General features: G+C 32.8%; 1 long non-coding RNA gene across 1 annotated transcript; it reads right to left on the minus strand.

The window, feature by feature from the left end:
- Positions 1-7156: 7156 nt before the first annotated feature.
- Positions 7157-8264, minus strand: LOC149937504 (uncharacterized). The gene is made up of 3 exons (XR_016472197.1): positions 8155-8264; positions 7971-8054; positions 7157-7494 (listed from the first exon to the last, which is right to left on the minus strand). It is a non-coding gene; the product is annotated as an uncharacterized LOC149937504 (long non-coding RNA).
- Between the last annotated feature and the right edge of the window lie 12991 nt (positions 8265-21255).

Consider the following 21255-nt stretch of genomic DNA (forward strand, 5'->3'; position numbering starts at 1 on the left):
TTAACTTAACGGTTAAAATACCGACGAAAATTCATTCAAAACCTTTGGAAAAGATTTAGACACGAGAATTTGATGGAGCTAAGATCAGCCCATCACGCCGCGACCGTAAAGGAAAATAGATTAATTGAAATTGGTGACGTCATGCTTCTTCATGAGGATAAAAACTCGATGTAGTCACTAAAATCTTTTACGGCCGTGACGAAAAGGTGCGTAGATGATAATCAGGCCAGTACAATTGTTCTACGCGCTTGAAATCAAAAATGATATACTATTGCCGTATTTCGGGGGGAGTGTTAAAAAGTGTAAAATAAATTAACTAAAATTTCTTTAATTAAAATTAAAATAAAAGGTAAAATTCAAACTTTTAATAATTAAATCTTTTTTTAAAGGATAAGATATTGCTTCTTTAAAATTGTATGAAATATAGGTATACCAAAATTAGAAGAACCCCCAACTTGCCCAAATGATAAATTGGTCGCAAAACTATTGACAGGTGCTTGGCGAAATTGAAGAAAGGGTTTCGGGAAAATTGGGAGAGGCTTTGCGACTGCTCGGGCCGTCTGGGCATGATTTTATTGTATTCAGTCAAAGTGGCGTACCTTTAGCGGGTCGATTGATACACCGCGCGTTGGTTATCTTGCCTGGATAATGGTCTCAGAGAAAATCATATCTCCTTTTATTACCAAAAGCTTTTTCGCTTCAGGCATGTCATGGTTAAAGAAGTTTAGGAAAGGCAGTTGGGGAGAGACGGAAAAGTTCCGTTGAGATTTGAAATTTGTATTCTTGAGGACGGAGAAAAAAGAACTCGAGGCACTTCGCATTTGGAGCTCCTTCAGAGCAGAATGGATTTTTGTTACGAAGTCAAATTATTACATTAAAATTTAATTTAGCCCACAATTTGGGAACAATAATTAATTAACCGCGTATTATTAGACCACAATGCACTAACTTGCCTCCTAAAAACTAAGGATCCAACTGGTGAATACACCCACAATCCAATCGGTCAGAAAGCGTAAATATTAACTTAACAGTCATGATTTCGGCATACGTTATGGAACATCACGATCTTTGGGATGTCCACCTACAACAGTTTGCAATGGCTATGCGCTCCACGATTCAACGGGTTATTCGCTTTCGCATTTTTTTTGGTAGAGAAATCAGAGAAACTGGAGAACCTGTGTCAGGTTCACACTTTGATCTTGAAACTAAAATAAGTAACGATCAAGCCCAAGCTCTCCTTACTCGTGCTAAATTAACTCTCGAAAAAGCTCTAAGTAAACAGGCAGCCAACTATAATAAAAAGCACGACGATAAGGAATTTAAAGTTGGGGATTACGTTCTGAAAAAGACTCATTCTTTCGTCAGTGGCCTATAATGAAAAGTTATCTAGGGTAATATATCTTCTCCGTGACTGCATCACTGGTGCGGTTCTTAAAGGTACACACCATATAGCTCAGTTAAAACCATTCGTTAAACGCGAGGGTATCGATCCCGTGACACAAACGTAGAAGAGAAGATTCATTCAATCGATCTACAAGTGTCATTTGGTCTAATCATTTTACCCAAGAAGATTATGAGCGTAATTTAAAAGCAGAATTATTAGGTTATCAACCAAAAAATAACTTAAGCGTTTGAAGACAAAGAAAGCCAAAAGGGACCAGCTCAATCGTAAATGCAATGATATATTTATCACAGTTTTCACAAAAAGTCAGATTTAGCGATTAAAGGGCAAGAAAATGGTATTTTGGACAACTGAAGATATAACCAAAGCATTCACGTTGAGCTATTTTAATAAAATGGCGTATATACTTGTGAGAAAACAACTTGGGATTCCTTTACCCGGCCTCTCAACATTAACAGGGTACGCGTCAAGAATTAATTTAAAAAAGGGAGTCTTAGGGCCTAGGACCCAGTGCAGAGACGTTTTTAAGAATCGCAAAATAGCGATTCCTCGTTAAATTAACAGAAAGGGGGTGTGGTTTCGGAAAATCGCGAGCTTTACGCCAAATCGGTGTGCAGAGACATCGCGATCGCAAAAATAACAGGAAAGTCTTTTGTTTATTTTGCGAGAGGTCTACGGCAGTCGCTAGCCGCCGAAAAGCTCGCTAAAACAATGGCGGATAGTGGTACGCAAAGAGCTCGGGAAATTAATTGAGAAATAAACGCCTTTAACCTACTTTAATAAGAAAAATAATACAACACGGTAGGTCAGAATCTTTTAAATTATTAAAATTTGAGTTTCTAGCTCATTATCGCTTTCCGAAATGTTTTTGTCGAATTATTGTCAGAGCCAAGGCCTAACCACAATCAGGATTTACGAAACAGAAAAATAAGCCAGACACTCTTAGCAATTTAACAGGTAAGAATAAATTATAATAGGGGATCTTATACATTACTACTTTGGGTGTATTCTAAGCCTTGGTTTATTTATAGATCCTTATTTGCTGGTAGTGTATGCAGTGGGTTTTAACTAATGAGTCAGTAATGACATGGTGAATTTGTTCAGTGTATCAAAGATCTTTAGCTATCAACCAGCGTTTATTCCAATTCATCTACCGAGAAAAAACCTTTCCTCGGGTAGACTAGGAGTTGCGATAAAAGATGTATTGGAATATTCAAGTTTATTTGGCATGCATCAAGAGCTTACTGAGCCAATTAGACGTATTACCTTAAAAGTGTTTGTCAGTTAATTCTACACGCTTTTATCATTTGTTACAATTGATACCTGGACTAGTCTGATGTAAATGCCAGATAATAATAATATAAGATATTTCGCTAGAAATTGCTTTAGAAAATTACCATTTTTTGTACACTCGTGAAATTGCTGTTTTTTTATTGATTGATTATGTTATAACTAGTTTTATTTTAATTGCTATCAGCTAAGTTTTGAATTAAATATTTTCCTAAAAACTAAATGATACGGCTCATTTTCTAACAGAGAATTCTTTTCGGAAAATGTTTGCTTATAATAGTAATGAATCTTATTCTCATTCGTTATTTTATTGGTGTACCATATTATAAAAATATCTTTAATATAACCAAACCATTAAACTGTTCGATTGCGAGGATCGCAAAATAAACAGCTCGCTAAATTGCGATCCTGTTAAAATTAACAGGAATCGCAAAACGTCTCTGCACCAGGCCCTAAGGTGGTGTTTTGAAAATTAAGAAAAGTACGGGTATAAATTTGCCTGAGCCAGAGAAATTTTCAGTCTTGACATTTAACGAGATAAAGATCAAATCGCAATATGAATACGATGTAAAGGTTGATCAAGTAATTGTCAAACAGAGTCAAATGAAGGTGGCAATGGTCAGAGGATTATTCGATCGCAAAATGACTAGAAAACTACTAGTTGAAATTAGTAAATAGTAAGTAATATACTATAGAGACAGATACTTCATGGTTTAAAATAAACTTTTATAAAAAAAGAATATTGGGGAAGCTTTTCGAGCCCACTCGCTCCTTTTCAACCCTTAGATAGAAAGGGTGAAAAATCCAAATGCAACAAACAGATAGCAAAATCAGCGTACAGTTATTTTTGTTGAACGAGCTCTTCCCTTTTTATGACCTAAAAACCTTTTAAAACTGCCCCAATTACTCACTTTCACCTTTACCCCGTTTAGGTTCATACCCCCTCTGTCAGCAATAAAAATGCTTTCTTCGAAGGTTCGTCTGAACCAATTTTTTTCTTTTTCCAACACTCTCGCTTCTTCCCACTTGATGGCGTGTCCGTCGCCGCCAGAACTCCACATGTGTTCGGCTATCCCGTTCTCCCTATTGCCCTCTTTTACACAATTCTTACGCTCTTTAATCCTTACATTTAAATACCGCTTCGATTCACCTATATATTTTTTCCCGCATTTGCAACCGATCTCATATACAATTTCAGTCATTTCATAAAAAAATTATCTGGTTTATTTTTAATAAGAAGCGAACCCAATGAACCTTGGTTAGAGCCAACAAGTTTTATTCCTAATGGATTTAATTGGCGGTTGGTTTTTTCGGTTATTGATTTTACATAAGGTAACAATAATATTTTATTATTTCTCGTTACCGTGTATTTTTTATAATGTTTTACAAGATTTGCCGCAAAAATGTCTTCTACCAGTTTATTAGGATAATTACAATTCAATAATTGTTTTTTATATAACGCTTTATCTTCTATGGGCCAATCCGATGTTTTAACGATTCAACTATTCCTACCTTTACACTCCTGGGATGTGACGATTTAAAATTTACAAAAGATTGTGCATGAGTTGGTTTTTGGTACATTCTACTATTAAGTTTGTCACCTTCCCGAATTATTAAAATATCTATGAACGGTAACTTCTTATCCTGTTCTGTCTCATAGGTAAATTTAATGTCATCGTCCCAAAAGCGTGTCATTATTATAATTTTAAACGAATCATAAGTGCAAAAAAAGCTTTCGGAAATTCAGTTGGCATAAATTGGACATTTTGTAGACCCTAAAAACTACTTTTTTTGTTTAGTAAAAAACACCAACTTTTTGTCCCTAGAAAACGTGTGGGGGGTCCCACTGTAATTCTTTATAAAATTGCACTTGTTCTTACACTCAATGTAAAGGTAAAACAATGATTTGGCTCAAAACATGTTCATTTTTCACAGTCAATCATTACAATAACATGAGGCGTAAAAACATTTCGGTTGTACCAACTTTTTTTTTCATGACCTATTATTTCAGTGACAAAATATACGATTTTGACCATTCCAACTCCATTAAAGGTTTTCGAGTATGTTCTACAACTTACTGATTGAAACGTTTCGTCTACCACCTAGCGTTCAAAGAGCGGAAAACAGTTTCCAGTGGAAGTCACGCCACCCCCTTATTTTGTTACATCTACCATTAAAATTTCAGCTTACTATCTTATATAGCATCGGGTGCTCATCGAATTAACCATATCTGAATTTTATGAAAAATTCCTTCGAAAGAACTACTCAGGATATTAAGTAAACAACGTAAACTATGTATCAAATGTAAGTTTTTCTTATTGAAATATAGTATTTAAACTCAAAAATGTTATTAACAAACAATACTTAAAATAATACAGGGTGTTTTGAATTGCTCTGACTGGGCATTTTTTTCTGAAACTGCAAAAGATAGAGTGGAAAATTTTTCAGGGTATTATTTCTAGTGTGGGATCGCTTTAAATCCTAAATTTCAGAAATATCGGAAATAATTTCGGGTTTTTGTAAAAACGTTTGAATAAGAAAGTTGTAGAAAGCTGTCGGAAATGTTCCAAGAAATTGGTTTCGTTGGAAAAGAACACTTTTTCCAGAAGATAAGAGCTGATGAATAAAAACAAGCTGTCAATAGGGGCCAATAGCCTTCACAATTTTGTACGTATTTCAGATTGTTCTTTTGTGGTACGCGATAGAAGAATCTCGCCCAGTCATATAAAGAAGTCTTTTCCCGTTTACCAGGGCCATAAGGATATATATTATCATCCAGATGTTTCATTAATATATCTGCGCTCTCGGGGCCACTCTCTTTTAGGGATTTCAAATCTCTGTATCGCTGAAGTAAACGCTTTCTTTGTTCCTTGGCAGCGGTATTAATGAATACGAAAGTTAATGCTTTCCATACAAAGGGTTAAACGATCTGCCGCCTCGTTACTGAAAATTTCTCAATGCGATATCTGATTCATCTTTTTTTGTAATGTACGAAGTTAAATAACGCGCAGTAGACTATAAATTGGATGTCCATGATTATTTAAAACGCCAAAAGCAGCGCAGAGTTAGAATCATTAATGTGAGTTTCAACCAGTGATCTAGGAAGCGAGTATACTTTTTGGACGATTTCCCAGAGATAAGATGTCTTATAGTATTATCAATGTCAGTTAGCTTCTCTAAGCTAATAACCTCTAGAGTCTAGAGGAAATTTGAAACGGCAAATTGTTTAATTTGTGATAAATAGCATGAACTTATGATAAATAGATAAAAAAGGGATGAAAATAATTATATCGAAATGTTAATCGCAAAACAAAGGATTTTAATCACGAATAGGATGATTAAATCTGAATTAAAATACCATGAAAATGATTATCGTAATAAAACTGTTTAAACATGAGTAAATCACTAAAAAAGAAATTGATGAAATAAAAATTGGGTAACGATAATGACTAGGTAGAAGAAATTTAAAACGAATAATAAATATTTTATGTTTTCTAGATACATTCCATTATTTTACTGGAAATCTAAAGTGTGACTTCTTAAATGTCCCCGACTGTTAGACGAAAATATCATTGAAGTCCCCACAAATGAAAATTAAATTCACGAGAAAATATAATTTTACGCGAAAAACAATAAAAGAACGCTAAACCAAACCAATAATATAATTATTTATAATTTCAACCACATACACCTAAAGATGTGTGAGAATGTCCCCACTTATCCATTATTAAGGTAGTGAAAAACTCCCACTTTATATTAAATATTTTAAAAACACAAAGTTTTAAATATTCTAAGAAAATACCTATACTTGGTGTATCGCTAGAAATCGAATGTTTTTAAATGTCCCCGGATGTTGGATGTAAAGAACATGGAGGTCCCCACATACCAAACTTAAAATCGTGGGTTAAAACAAATTTTCAAAAAAATCAATTATACGAAAACAAAATAATGCATTAAAATAAAAAACAATATACTAACTGTATATTTACTGGTATATCTATAGCTATAAAGATAGATAAACCGAAAGTTATATCTTTATTTATATCTATAGATCTATCTATTTTTATATATTTAGGCATATTTATCTATAGATATATCTATAAGAAAATCAAAAGGCTTATTTATAGATTTATCTATCTATCATGATCGTAATCCCGATCCATATCCTTATCTTTATATAAGAAATCAATAACGCATGAAGATATTATTTTAAGTCATATTTCATGAAATCAATTACGCAGGAAGATTTCATTTTTATTTATAAATATATCTCCTTGAAGTATCTGCTACTTTCAATTGTTCCAAAAGTAGTTTGAATAAAACCGTAACACGCGAGTCTGCAATTTCTTTGACGCCCAAACTCAAAATTTCATTTTGGAAACAGCCGCTTTAAACACCACATTGTTCGAAACCCCCTCTACCACCATTAGTTATCAAACTTGAAAATAAGTGACATTTCAAACATTAAGTCTCAATAGTAGTTTTTATTGGCGACGATTATTAATTGTTTATCCCATAATAACAATATTTAAATCCATTAAGGTTTTTGTAGACTTCCATACACTCAGGAAGACATACTTTTAAGTTTGGTATGTTACAGTTAGGAAGACATGCTTTTATGATTTGTTTAACGCAGTAGTTCAAATACTTTGATGATGCTTTGCACAAGCACCGAAGTTGTTGGCATTCTTTTACGTGACGATGATGGTGTTCACAGTCAGAGGGCGTGCTGCATCCAGCGGTAAAATTTGTTTTTTGGCAATCTATGTGCCCGCATTGATTTCTCGTTTGAAAGTCGCACGCTGAGTCCGAATAGATATAAATTATTACATTTTAAAAAATTAAATCAAACAAACTTTTTTGCATTAATACTAATTTTAAAAGTATTTTATGTTTTTTATAGTCCTGGCGCGCTTTCTTTGACTAGGTTTCTCCAAAAAAATTCCAATTTTAGGTAAAATATATAAATTAATATACATAGTGTACTCATTTCAAAAATAAATTGATTTAAAAAAAAAAAAAATATTTAGTTGGGACAAAACCTAAATCAGATTTTTTAGAGATTTTTATGTTCTTGGTAGGATCAACTTTTTGCTGGTGAATTTAATAGATTAGAGTTAGATCGCAATTTTGGTCAGCTGCGAATTTTTACTAGATATTCATATTTGTAAAAGTTAATTTTTAAATCTGCGAAACATTTGGTAGCAGCGTGAAAACTGAAATTTTAGTTTTTACGTAGCTTTGATCCAAAATGAAATCACAAACTATTTTTTCTTACAGTCTCCGAGTTTCTTCTTGCCATTGGCGTTAAGAAACAGATATTGGCCAGCCAAAAGGAATACCAAGCATTTAAATATCATTTCTGCAAAAAAAAGTAAAATCTTAATACTTGGAATGAAACTGAGAAACTTAAATTTTGTTACTCCGTGCCGGAACTGATTTTTAAAAAATACATTTGTTACCTTAGAACGATCTTTATGCAAAAGCCAAAAAAGATTACGAAAAGGATCACTGGAGTTAAGATCAAATCCGCACACCTCTTTGTTACGTTTAAAACTGCTTTCAAATAGACTTCTATTTATAATGATGCGCCACAAGAATGGCAAAACTATTTCCATAATATTAATTTTGAAATTTATGAAACCAATTGTCTGCTTTTTAAAAACGACAACGATATCGTTAATCAAGAAAATACAATGGCGATATAAACTTTCCAAAATATGTTACATTTCACAAATAACTCTTTTAATTGAATACGTAGAAAATCATCTCTTTCGATACGACTCGAAAAGAGTAAAAAGGGCAATAACGACGAAAAATAATGTTCTTTTGTTACGCCAATTTTTTTAAACTTGCGATGAAATGAATTAGAAGAGATTATTTTCATAGGCCGGTTATTTCTAAAGCTCATTATTGTGTTAATTTTTAAAATGCGTTTATATATCAAATGGAGCCGTAAGTTACCTTTGGTCAAATGAGATTGTTCAAGGTAATTTCGGTGACAATATAGAAGTGGGAGCCCGTAGACTGAAAAGTGAATAAGAAGCAGTCCATCCAAAAGGACCCACACAGGCCTAATTCGACTCGGGACTCGGGAAGTCAATTACCTTTGCTTTATATCTTTAACTGACATTATTAAACCTGCTCAAATAAATTGAAAAAAATCGATAATAAGAAATATGGTCCAGGCAAATTGTTAAGTTTCGTATAAAGTCTGGCGGGACTAAAATAGTGTGGTACGACTTGTTATGATGTATAATAAGCTAACCCTTTTTTTAATTTCGAGTGTTTTTAATCAAAAGATTTGGTCAGCCAACTCTGAGACGAAATTACCCCGATTTTCAATTGGTGCCAGGTTTTTATTTTTAAACCAACAATAATATTGCCAAATCGTTTAAAATAATTTCAGTTTCTGAATAGCGAAGCTCAAACTAATATTGCAAGTCATTCGGTCTAAGAAGCTCTTTTATAATCGTTGTCGAAGTTGGAGCGAGCCCGCGATCACTTCTTTAAAAGTGTGGAATGTCTTTGCTAGAGGCCCTTACAGTATATTTGGGTATCAAATGGATGACACGCAAAGATATCGCAAATTAATTGTACTTGTTGACTCACTTTAGTATGAACTCAGGCTGTTATGGGAAACATTACTGCAGGGATAAGAGAAATAAATATTTTCACGTTGAAAATAGCCGTTACTGAAATTTGCTTGTGTGAAACCATCCTATTTTCTCGGCTTGGTAGTGGCAGGTTTCAAACCAATGAAATTTCGTATAGTTGATTTAACTCTAAAAAAGATTTTCGAAATACAGGTGGCAGGAGGCCAATTTAAAAATATCATTGCTTTTTTAATTTTGTCTCGTTTGATATCTTGATCAGTCATGAATATTTAAAAAAAATTCTTCCCGGCTAATCGAGAGTGCGAATGTCGAAGTTAACGAACTATTGCTCTTGATCTTGATATAATAGTGGTAGCTTCTTACATTATAGTACAAAAAACGCCAATTTGAGATTTGATGACATTCGAGAAATTATGTTTCATATAATCGAGTTTAGTAGGTTTGTTTGCACACAACCAATAATTTGTGAATAGAGTAAGACGCTCAGAGATAAGAGAATAGATATTAAGCTCATATGTTATTTAACGAAAATTTCATAAAAGATTAGTTTCAAAAAAATATTTAGTTGGTAACATACGGATGATTAATGTAAAGAAATTAGTCTTGCCCACTTAAATTTGAGCTAATTCACAATGTTAGTTCAGATTCGGGTGTCTCTAAAATATTAAATAATTGGGCCATTGTGAAGAATAGACCTTAACTTTCTCGATTTTTAATAATTATAATACCTATAGTTTTTGTTAGAATAATAAATAATATAATTAGTATTTGGCCAACTTATATAATTATCTGCAAAATCAGATTTTAGCGGCTGGTTTCTAAAATAATAAGTGATATATCTATTGGTATATCTATACGTATTATGATATTTATTTATTTTAAAAGATATTGTATTATTTTGGCTATGTTTAGTTGATATTGGTGTAAAAATATATTTACACACGATTTTAATTTTTATATGTGGGGACCTCAATTCCAACATTCGGGGAATTTTTATCTAATGATTCAAAATATTGGGATATAATTAGAAAATGGAAAATTCGTGTTTAAAAAATATTTGCTTAAAAGTGGGGACTTTCACGATCTTCAGAATGGATATGTGGGGACATTTACACTCATCTTTATGGCAATGTTGTTAAAAATTTTAGTATGGTAACCACACTAAAATTTTTAGATCATGTGATATTACTTTTTGGGAAGCATGCATTAAGAAATCTCAATCGTGCTATTCCAAAGAATGTACCTCAACTTTAAATAATACGACAATACGTACGGCGTGGCGTACAATGTATATGTGTGAAATTGCCGGAGCTTTTTGAGATAGTAATGGAAGATGATAGTACAGAGTTAGGAAATTTATTATCTAAAATGTGGCTCCAAGCAATTGAAATAAACGAAGAAAGTTCAAAATCTGACGATTTCTTTATCGTCGTTATCACCATTGTAAATCGTATAAAATAAAAATTCCAACTTAGTATTCAGAATTTGTTATTGTCCATGGTTAAAAACTATAGTTAGTAATTTAAAAATAACCTAATAAAGGTTTTTAAATTCTAATCTCCATGTGTAATTATTTTATTTTTAAATTACTAACTTAGTATTCAGAAATAATTTTGAAATAGGCATTATCTCAATACAGTTTATCTCAGCTTTAACGTTAAGCTTTGGTAATAACAGTTACTTTTGGAAAATAGAAATGACCTAATCAGGTTATTAATCACGCGTAACCATTTCTAACTTCCCTATTGTAAATTGAATCTAAAAACCAGCTTTATGAAAAGAAACGCTACATCTGGAGATAAATCCATCGAAGTCGCCAAGAGATAATTTGGCCGCTACTCTGCAGATGGCGGTCAGGACCTTAAATTTAAAATACTAGACGCGAGTAGGGGGAGTTAGGTAGTTCAGCGGCTAAGCAGAGTTCAATGCTATCGTAGTTTGTTCTTAGTAAAAACGTTAATCTGTTCTTGTTTAAATGTATTATTTTTTCCAAAATATTAAATTGTTTTTAAATTAATTTCTGTTGGCAATTCTCTAATTTACTCCGATTTCTATTTAGTTCCAAATGTTTATATATGATTACTCATATGTAGTCAATATTCATTAAAATTGTAGTAAAGTGAATTTTTATTGCGTTTTTAAAATCAACTCAACTTTATTTAAATTTACTTAAAGTAACTTAAATTTACTCGATTTTACTCAAATACACTTGAAAACTTTGAAATATAACCAATCGTTCTGATATAACCTTGATTTTCATCAATTATAACAATAAAATTAATTTTCTCCCATAATTTATCGAATAACTCAATTTCAATTATTTTTGAAAAAAATTATATCAAACAACTTTTAGATATTTTGCCGACTATTTATTTTTTCAAAATTTTTCAATTTTGATATATTTTTTTTATTTTTGGTCAAGTGTGACGAAATTGACCAGAATAAATATTTTTTTATTAATTTCCTTAAAACAATATAAATTAGATTAGCATAGAAGGGTATCTAATCCTAGTCTTTACCCTAACTTTTTATCCAACAATCCATAATATTTATAAAAGAATATTTCACTAATTAACCCAATTTTTTTTAAAGAATCAAAGTCAAAATTAGCATAAACAAACTTTATATAAACCTCACGTAAAACCGCAGCGGCTGGCACGCTTTTAGCTGGCTAATTCACTTTAATCTATGTATAAAAAAATTAAATAAACATAAATAATATTTCTACCCCAAAGTGTATCAAAAAACATAAAAACTTAACGATTTGAGCTTAAATTAATCTATCGAGTAACCTTAACAAAACAATAATTCCCCAAACGAATACCTAACCAAGGATCCTATATGTTAGAAGGATATGAGGCGAGGGACGAAAAATGGCAGTGCCGTCGGTGGGTCATGCGCGATAGCGAATCCGTCTTTGATTCCGTCAAGGACAAACACATGAAGGAAGCACCGCCAAAATTTGTCCTTGAGAGAATAGAAACAAGACGTCCCACGTTTAGAGGCTCTTACCACTTACAATAATTTATATATAAAAAACCTAATTTTCCTTTTTCGTTGATGTGGGGGTAAAAAGAAAAAGAAAAAATTAAGTTTAATAAGTCACTTATCTCCCGCGTCTGCAAAGGGCACTGTGCAACAACACCAAAACTTAAAAGTAAGCTAACTAAGCTTTTAGGCCCATAACCTAACGATGAGAATCACTCCTTTTATAATCATAACACCTGCTAACCTCATTTTTCTAATAATAGTTTTATTAGGACCAACAATCTCACTAGAGCAACCTCCTGATTTTTAGTCTGATTTGGGCTCGAAATAAACTTGATAGGCCTTATTCCATTAAATATTAGTCGCTCAGAAGCCGCTATAAAATATTTATTTGTCCAAATGGTAGCTTCTTCTATACTTATTATCAGATCTGTACAAATATAAATAAATTTTTCATTTTCATCTCTCACACTCTTAGCGTTAATAGCGAAAATTGGAGCAGCCCCACTACATTTTTGGGTTCCTACACCAGAGATCCTGGCAGTTGTAGAGATGCGAAACTCGGCCGAAAACCTGACAAAAAATGCAAGCATCAGCGCCGCCCTTCGGCCGGAAGGAAGCGCCCGTTTCAAGGCGAGAGACGCAAAAATTGTAAACAACGGTAACAATCCTAGGATCTCTGCGATTACTCCCCACGTACAGGCGTCGCTGCGATCGGCAAAAATTTGAAAAAAACTGAGAGTGTAAGTTGGCTAAACACATTTATTATCCTTACATGACAAATCCTTACAACGAATTACCTTAACAATAACAAAAATAAATCTTTTATTTTATATTGTTTTATCATTAATTTTTTGAGTCTTAAGAGGGTTTAATCAAAAGAAATTCTAGGGTTTTCGTCTATCTCCCATTTGGCATGGCTCCTAGTAGCCCTAAAACTTAACTTTTCAATTAAACTTAACAATTTTCTAGTCTACACAATTACCTTAGCCATTCCATCAAATCTTTTAAATAAGCGCAATATTAGCTCACTTAACAAAACTTTATTTATAAATAAAGGATCTAGAATACATCTATATCTATTAATATTAAGTTTGGGAGGGATAGCCTCTATAATTGGATTTTTCCCAAAAATTCTAGTTCTTTCAGCACTAGTCACAAGTACTAGATACCTCCTAATTTTCTAAATATTACTAGGGTCCATAATTAACTTACATTTTTATCTACGAATAACCTACAGCACCCTCGTCATGTTCAACCAAAGACCTCCTAAACTACAAAAAGAACAAAACTGGCTATCAATTTTGTTCCTTTTATTAGGCCCGCTAATAACACTAAGCTATTAAAGCTTTAAGTTAAAAAAATATAAACCTTCAAAGTTTACATTAATTAAAGTTAAGCTTTAATAACGTAAATCTTAAAATTTGCAATAAAATGTTTTTTAGACTATAAAACCCTAGTAAAAGGAATAAGCCATCAACAAATTTACAATTTATCTCTTATCTTCAGACATTTTACCGCGATGAATATGTTCAACTAACCATAAAGATATTGGGATACTATATATAATTTTTGGGGTTTGAGCCGCAATGGGCGGTTCTGCCCTAAGCATCCTTATTCGAATTGAATTAGGGCAACCGGGCTCAATAATAGAAAATGAAAAATTTATAACGTAATTGTTACATCCCACGCTTTTGTCATAATTTCTTTATAGCGATACCTATTATAATAGGTAGTTTTGGGAACTGATTAGTTCCTTTAATGTTAGGGGTCCCAAACATAGCTTTCGCCCGTTTAAACAAAATAAGATTTTGGCTACTACCCCCCTTCTTCCTACTGCTTTTGAGATTAACTTTAGTGGAAAGAGGCGCAGGTACTGGGTGGACGGTATACCCCTATATCAAGAAATTTGAACCATAGAGGGCCCTCTGTTGATCTAACTATTTTGTCTTTACATTTAGCAGGTATTTCCTCAATTCTTGGGGCTGTAAATTTCATCACAACTGTAATTAATATACGAACCCCAGGGATAAGTTTTGAACGAGTGCCTTTATTCGTCCGGTCAATTAAAATTACAGCAATTCTCCTTCTTCTATCCTTACCAGTCCTCGCAAGGGCTATTACAATACTTCTAACAGACCGTGATTTTAACACTTCTTTTTTTGAGCCCGCAGGTAGGGGGTGGGGACCCAATTTTATACCAGCACATATATTTTAATCCTCCCAGGATTCGGGATAGTCTCCCACATCATTAGACACCAAACAGGAAAAAAAGAACAATTATTGACACTGGGAATAATATACGCGATGTTAGCTATTGGTATTTTAGGCTTTGTAGTTTGGGCCCATCACATATTTACTTTAGGAATAGATGTAGATACCCGAGCTTATTTTACCGCCGCCACAATAATTATTGCCGTCCCAACAGGAATTTAAATTTTTAGCTGATTAGCAACCATACATGGATCAAAATTACATTTAGACCACTCTCTTTATTGGAGTCTGGGTTTTGTCTTTTTTTTCACCATAGGGGGACTTACAGGAGTAATCTTAGCAAATTCGTGCCTAGATATCATCCTCCACGACACCTACTATGTGGTTGCACATTTTCATCATGTTCTATCAATGGGGCAGTCTTCGCCATCATAGGAGGAATTGTCCACTGAATAAATCTATTTACAGTACTAATCATGAACCCTAAATGATTAAAAACACATTTTATCCTTATATTTTTAGGGGTTAATTTAACCTTTTCCCCCAACACTTTCTAGGTTGGGGAGGAATACATCGACGCTTCTCAGATTATCCAGATGCCTACACCTTATGAAATGTCATATCCTCACTTGGTTCCACTCTATCCGTGACTGCAATAATTTATTTAATTTTCATCGACTGAGAAAGCATAGTAGCCCAACGAGTTATAGTATTCTCATCACATATACCGACTTCTGTAGAATGGACACATCAACATCCACCAATAAGTCATACTAACACCAAATTAAATTTAATATTCAATTAATGGCAGCTTGAAATAAAATTTTCTTTCCAGACGGAGCTTCACCTATTATAGAACAAATAATCTCCTTCCATGATCACACCCTAATCATTTTAATCTTAATCACTATCCTAGTCTCCTATATGATAATTAACTCGTTAATCAATACCTATTCAAATCGACTTCTATTAGAAGGGCAGGAAATCGAAACTTTCTGACCAATCATCCCCGCTTTCATGCTTATTTTTATCGCCTTCCCATCACTACAATTACTATATATAATGGATGAAACAAACCACCCCAACATAACCATTAAAAACAAGGGGCACCAATCATATGTATATACAGACTTCAAGGACATTATTTTTGACTCGTACATAATTCAAACAAATGATATCTCTAGAGGGATAATTTCCGACTACTCGAAGTAGTAATCCCAACTAACATTAATGTTCGGCTTTTAATCTTAGCCACCGATGTAATCCATTCCTAAGCTATGCCATCAATAGGTATTAAAGCAGATACTATCCCCGGGCGAATAAACCAACTCCCTCTACTATCTGTACGAAATGGTATTTCGACGGCCAATGCTCAGAAATTTGTGGGGCTGAACACAGTTTTATACCCATCGTGCTAGAAAGTGTTCCCACACAAAATTATATCAATTGGATTAAAATGGAAGGTTGAGAAGGTATATAAATAACCCCATTAAGTGGCTGAAATTATAAGCTTAATAAATAATGAAAAGGATAGTTAACAAATAACGGTATTTTGTCAAAATACAATCGCAATCACTCCTTTTATTGCCACAAATAGCCCCTATAATATGAACGAGCCTTTTCCTTTATCCTATAATTCTAAAAGGGTTAACTTTAATTGCCCTTAATTTTTACAAAAAATTTAATGGTGCTCACGCAATTAGATTACCAAAAAAGCAAAACAAAAACTTAAGTTGACAATAATAACTAATTTGTTCACCAGTTTCCACCCTTCTACTTCCCAGAATTTCTCAATTAACTGACTAAGAGCTTTTAGCACTATCCTCATTATACCATTTTAATTTTGGCTCTCCCCAACTCGAAGCAATACTTTAATAAGTAACTTAGTAACTTCCCTAACTAAAGAACTTACAGCTCTATTTGGTAGAACTTCAACGCGAGGAATACCTCTAATTATTATTGCCCCGATATGAATAATCCTAATCAATAAATTAATAGGATTATTCTCATTTATATTCACCGCCACAAGTCACATAGTAATCACACTAAGATTAGCATTTCCAATCTGAATCACATTTATGCTATTCGGATGACTAAATAATACAAATAAGATATTTGCACATTTACTCCCGAACAACACCCCGGTTGCTTTAATAATCTTCATAATTGAAACAATTAGTAACGCAATTCGACCTATTACACTCGCTATTCGGCTATCAGCTAATATAATTGCAGGGCATCTTCTTCTGACACTCCTAGGTAACCAGGGAACAATTAATTATCTAACCAAAAGAGTGGCAATTATTTCAACACAATTCTTACTCTTAACGCTAGAATGAGCAGTTGCCATAATCCAAGCTTACGTTTTCATTGTTTTAATCTCTTAATACTCAACAGAAATTCACTATGACCCTTTATAACATCATTTAGCATCCTATTTATAACCTCAGGTATTATTAGATGGATATACCTTAAAGTTAACTTCTTACTGTTAATTAGATTAATAATACTATCTTTATCAGCTTACCAATGATGACGGGATATCACTCGAGAAGCTACTTTCCAAGGGATACACTCCAACAAAGTTACAATAGGGCTCCAATGTGGTATAATCCTATTTATTATCTCAGAGGTATTTTTCTTTATCTCTTTCTTCTGAGCTTTTTTACATAGAAGATTATCCCCCAAAATCGAAGTAGGAATAATCTGGCCACCACAAACAATCCAACCTTTTAACCCCCTTCAAATCCCATTACTTAATTCAACAATCCTCCTGTCTTTAGGCATCTCAATTACATGAGCACATCACAGACTACTACATAATAATTTTTCACAAGCTAAATCAGCCCTTAGAATCACCCTCGCGCTAGGATTAGACTTCACAATACTACAAGCCTGGGAGTATATTGAGGCCCCTTTTAGCATCGCAGATTCAATTTATGGCACCACATTTTTCGTCTCGACAGGTTTTCATGGGTAATGGATTACATGTACTAGTAGGGTCAACCCTCCTACTAATCTCTTTGCTACGGCATAACAACCTCCATTTCTTAAGTCTTCATCGCTTTGGGTTTGAAGCTTCAGCTTGATACTGGCATTTTGTAGATGTAGTTTGACTGTTACTATACTCAATAATCTACTGATGAGGCAGTTTCTAATTAGTATAATCAAAGTACAATTAGTTTCCAACTAAAAGGTTTAAATAAATTAGATAATCATTGTTTTACTAATTTCAATCGCTCTAATAATTAGAATCTTATTTATATTTCTTACCTCTAATTTAGCCTTTACCCCTCACATTGCGCTAGAAAACGTTTCCCCCTTTGAATGTGGATTTAACCCCCTCTATAAAAACCGAATCCCATTCTCTTTACAATTTCTTTTAATTGCATTAATTCTTATCGTATTTGATATCGAGATCGTCAATAAAATCCCCATCCCTATTAGAGACTTTTTATCAATAACAATAGTAATATCTGTTATTATTTTTATAACCATCTTAATATTAGGGTTACTACATGAGTGGAACCAACGGGCACTTAATTGAACTTAAGGTTAGTATATAAAAAAATAAAATTTAATTTGCCATTAAAAAGTCTGCCTAGCCTTACAATCATTAATAGTAGTATAAACTTGCATTCAGTTTCGGCCTGAAAAAAGGACAAACCTTATTAATTTAATAGAAACCAAATAGAGGTATCTTATTGTTAATAAGAAAATTGAAAATACTCCTATTAAAGAGAATAAATAGATAAAGCCGCTAACTTTAAAAATGTTAATTAATAACATAGTCTCTATTTTTATAGTGTAAAAAACACCGCCTAAAATTTGAATCAGCCCGTATGTATCTTTTTGTATAAAAAAGAAAAAATCTTCTAATAGCCAACGCAACAGAAAAAAAATCAACCTAGACAATCAAATAAAAACGTAAAACTTAACCCCACACTACCCTCGTATAAAGAATACTCTAAAACAAATCTTTTACCACTTATTAACAAATTTAACCCAAAAACAAGACACCCAAATAACACACTATCAGTAACGTAAACCTAATTTTAAAAATATTCACTACCTAAAAACTTCATATTATCTTCAACACCACAATTTGAAAATTTTTCTTAAACTATTTAAGGCTAAAAACATCAAAATTAAGTATAAAAGAGGCATAATATGTATTATTATTATTATTAGTTTTTTTGATTTATTAATGCAAACAAAAAATACAAATATAATATGTACTAAGACAACAAATCTCTCCCGTAAGTCAAGACAGCCAAAAAAACTATAACTACACAAAAAAGGACCATGATGAACCAAAGAAAAAAAATATAAAGAATAAACTGCGCCTAAAAAAAATTTTAGCCCCAAAGGAACTACATACAAAAGTTTTTAAATCTCCCTGTGATAAACAAATAACTCTCGCCAAAACACCACCTAAAATAGAAAAACTTACTACTAAGTCTAATCAAGCTTTAAGAGCCCTTACAAAAAAAGGTAAAAATCGAATAAGATCATAACCCCCCAATTTCAGTATAATAATAATCAGCTAGGCTAATACTCAAGGCACCACCTTAGGCCTAAGTCATCATGCGACTTTTGAAGCCCTTAATTCAGGTGGCCGGGTTACAATGCGTAGGAGGGTATAACACCGGCCAACACTATAGAGCCAGAAACGGAAGCTTCCACGTGTGCCCTAGGTAGCCACAAATGAACCATATATGCAGGCAATTTAACTAAAAAAGCCAAAAAAGTTAAAGGGAAGTAAATAAAATCAAATCACAATCACAATTAATATAATACAAATAACTCTAACCTAATCTATCCACATTAAATCTAATTAATAAAATGCCAGCTAATAGTGGTAAAGAACCAAAGATAGTATAAAATAGTATATAAAGACCAGCACCAACCCTCTCAGGTTGTGAACCATACCCCACAACAATTACTAAAAGAAGGACCAAAGATACTTCAAAAAATATATAGAATAACATAAAATCATTCACGCTAAATATCAAAAATAAAACGTTTATAAGAACAATACCCAAAGAAAGAAACATCTTTCCCCCGCCCATTTTAAATAAAGAGTAAGAGTTTAATAGACTCAATACCGTAATTATAATCGTTAAAAACAAAAGGACACAACCTAAACTATCTAATCCAAAGAATTCTCTAAAAGAATCCCACTCCCCTATAGGATAAACGGGTACTATTAATACCGTTAAAAATAATAAACAAGCTACAATAATATAATACTCTTAATAGGCCTAAAAAAGAGTCAAAAATAAGCTGAATAAAAAAATCTTTAACATTGTAACAAACTTATTAAACCAAATATCTCCCCTTCAAACACTTTTACTAGGCTAATCAATCATTTTTAATCTATATATTAATACAATTTTACACAACTAAAAAATTTTAATTTATTCCGTTCCATTTTTACCGAAACTGCTTTTGATCAAATTGGTACATATTCCTTAAATTTTATCAATTTTGAAAATATTTCATTTCAAACTATTTTAAGATTTTTCGTAAAATTTAGTAATTTTTTATATTTTTTAAAATTAAACAAATTTGATCATTGTTGACCAAATTCACCAAAATATTCCTTTCAAATACACCAATTTATCTACATATCAAAGTTGACCAATTTGGATTTTTTTCGTAAATTTTATCTATTTCTTCTATCGGTCAGAAGCCCATGTTATTTTCTCTGAGCAAATTTACAGTTTTTGTGGATAAAAACATTTTTCGTTGCCATGGCAAAACGGTTGCCCATTGAATAAAGTCCCTTTTATTGAAATATAAGTTACACGAGGGCTTACCAATCCCCCGAGTTTGAACAGAATCGTTGGTTTACAACTCGGGATGTCTCCTAACAAGACTTTTTCAGTCTTCCTTAACTGAGCGGACTATACAGATTTTAATATATAAGAAAAAAACAGCTGAACATGCCAGTCCTACAGCTATAGCTTTAAGGCCTTTCGCCATTTTAGCTCAGATTTGATAGAATGGGCTTCAGTCTTAGAATAAGGTACGCTTAAATCTATTCGAATTCGAAATTGAAGTGGTGTAGTTAAATATTTCGCCCGCGTGTGATATTGTCAAAGCCCCTCAGAAAAATTCATAATTAATTACGAAATTATGTTCAGCTTTCTAAATCCATTAGAACATCGTATTTATAAATATTAAAAGGCAGATTTCTAATAAACCAAGAACGGAAAATAAGACTTTAGATAAATAAAACAAAATAAAGCCGACAATTTGCTTCAATAGTTAATGCCTGAACATATTTCATTCTTCTAATTCATTGCATCGTTGTTTTTTAAATACACCTGACCTTTTCAAAAGAACATAACTTTTATCTTTTCGAAATTAATCGAAAGTACTGGTTTTCTACGTCTTCGTTAAAATAAAGGCTTATTTATGAAAGGTAATATATTTCAAAGTGTTTATAGCACCATTGTATTTTACCACTACCCACAATTCGAAAAATTTCACCTTACGAGTGTTTTCATATACACTAATTTCCGAAACGTATACCTGGCGCCGCGCTGCCATAATCGTACAGGCAAACGACGAGCAAGCGTTTTACCAAAGAAATTTTATCTACCTCAATCTCTGAAGAGAAAGTTCGTCTGCTATTTACTCCGAAGTAATCATAGATGGCGATACTCAGTTACGCAGAAGCAAACGAACATTCCTACAGTGCCACCACTTCATTTCCCACGCTAGCTGCGAGGAGGG

The sequence above is a fragment of the Leiobunum rupestre genome, chromosome 7 (genome assembly GCF_980474605.1).
Source record: "Leiobunum rupestre chromosome 7, qqLeiRupe1.1.hap1, whole genome shotgun sequence".
NCBI classification, from domain to species: Eukaryota; Metazoa; Arthropoda; class Arachnida; order Opiliones; family Sclerosomatidae; genus Leiobunum; species Leiobunum rupestre.